The following is a 2,483-nucleotide window of genomic DNA, read 5'->3' on the forward strand; positions in this document are numbered from 1 at the left end:
TCGCCACCGATTTGGACAGTGTTCCCAAGATGACCACTATATGGAAAACATTTAAAGTTTTTATTAGAGGTGTGGTCATCTCAAAACACGCTGGAGTGCTTCGCTCCATCAGGGGTTGACTACATAGACTTGAGATTGAATTGGCAGAATTGGAACGCCAAACGACCGTGGACTCATCGCCAGAGGTGCTATGGTAGATCAGGGATTGGATAAACAAATATAACGATGAAGCCCAAGCCGAGGTGGTACATCTGGGTAAATATGCATCAGCAAAAGTGTATGGGGAGGGGGGAGGCCAGGCCAGGCACAATGCTGGCTTCCCTGACTAGGCCGGCTGATGAGTCAAATGAAGTGCTGGAGTTTCAAGATGACCAAGGCACGACACTGTACAGAGCTGTATGAATAGCGGACAGATTCCGATCCTATTACACAGAACTTTACAGTTCGCGGTCATCTGACACTGATGAATCGGTTGAAGAATACTTAACATATATAGCCATGAAATGGCTCATGAACTCTCACAGGGAACATTTGATGGCACCACTACGCCCTACTGAAATTACTGCAGTACTGAAAACAATGGCCAATAACAAGGCCCCGGGGTTGGACGGGCTAACTGTAGCTTTTTACAAAGCGTATCTCAACCAACTGCTACCATACCTGGTGAATGTATTTGAGGAGATGGCTACCGATGGGATAATGCCCCCCCAGTTTGAGAGAAGCCACTCTGATCACTCTCTTAAAGAAAGATAGACCCTCGAACCAATGCTCCTCATACAGGCCGCTCTCGCTGCTTAATACTGACCCTAAGATATTTGTCAAAATTCTTGCCAACCGCCTCTCTCCCTTTTTCACTTTTGTGGTGGCACCAGAACAGTCAGGCTTTGTGCCAACCCATTCGCTAACAATTAATTTGCGTACTCTATTTGGCACGATGGCTAGTATTAACCCGGAGACACAAGCTGCAGCAGTCTTTCTCGATGCAGAGAAGGCCTTATACTCTATTGAATGGCGCTTCTTGAAGGCTGTGCTGAGAAGGGTTGGTGTAGGAGAGCTTTTTATCAAATTAGTAGAAGTTTTGTATGAGAAGCCCACAGCATAGGTAAGAGTTTACGGGTTACTTTCAGAACCAATACACATTACAAGGGGTACAAGACAGGGGTGCCCTCTGTCCCCTTTCCTGTATGCGCTTGCGGCGGGGCCCCTGGCGTGCGGATTGCGGCAGTACCACGGGCACCATGGCTTAAGGTTCCCCCAGTACACATTGGTATTCGCTGCCTATGCATACGACACACTTCTATATGTCAGAGAGCCCTCGCGGAATGTAATGCCTGTTCTGCAGGAAGTGGAAAGATTTGGTCAACATTCAGGTTTACTCATTAATTGGAATAAATCTATGGCGTTCTCTCTCACCCCATGCACGGCTCCGGTCGTAGTTGTTTACCCTATTGCGTGGTCAATGGAACCTACTCACTATTTGGGAATCCAAATCCACACTGACCCAGAGGTTGTGATTCGTGAGAACTACCGGAGAGCAATAAATAAACTATCGAATCCATTGAGAAATGGATACCCCTGCCACTGTCTTTGTTGGAGCATATATCACTCCTGAAAATGATAGTACTACCACGTTTTCTGTTCCCTTTTGCCAATGTTCCTATTTTAATGCTGAAATCCTTCTTCCACACACTGCTTTCCTTCCTGCTCCATCTGGTTGGGCTGGGAAGCAGCCATGGGTGTGGTGGGAGACACTTACCAAACCATATTCAGCAGGGGGGCTTAGAGCCCCAAACTTTGAATTGTATTACTGTGACGCACAACAGATGCATGCATTTTATTTGTTGCATGGGGCTTCGGATAGCCCACAGGTATACATTGAAAAAGCGGCTGTGGAACCCTATTCATTACCACAGTATCTTTCTGAGACACCGAAGAGGCGCTATCATGTTGTAGATCCAGTCGGGTGCACGAGGAGCCTACTCTGGAGGGTGGCAGAAATGCGGGGTCTTACCCTACTCTATTCTCCCAAACTGCCATTGGAAATGTGCGGGTTGTTGCCAATGAGAAAAGAGAAAGAATTTATCTCAGCCTTGCGTGAGTTGGGCATAATCACTATGGGTGACTGTTTTCTGGATGGGACAGCCAAGCAATGGGATGTGCTTTCCACAGAATCCCTGGAAGCCTCCCTGATAGCAAGATTTCATTTTTTCCGAGCAAGGCATGCTCTTCGAACAATACTGGGGGCGGACATGTTAGAACCACCTGAATTTACCCCTCTAACTTACTTGCTTAGTGCACGAGCCCCACAACACATGATTTCGATATTGTACATACTCGCTTACGTGGAGCCAGACCCTCCTGCCTCAAAATCGCTTCAGGAATGGCGCACAGAATTACAGATAGATATTACTGATGAACAATAAGTATATTGCTGCAGGGACACAAAGACTATATCTCAAAATGGCAGACATCGCTTAATACAC

This window comes from Lissotriton helveticus, chromosome 6 (assembly GCF_964261635.1).
Source record: "Lissotriton helveticus chromosome 6, aLisHel1.1, whole genome shotgun sequence".
Lineage (NCBI taxonomy): Eukaryota > Metazoa > Chordata > Amphibia > Caudata > Salamandridae > Lissotriton > Lissotriton helveticus.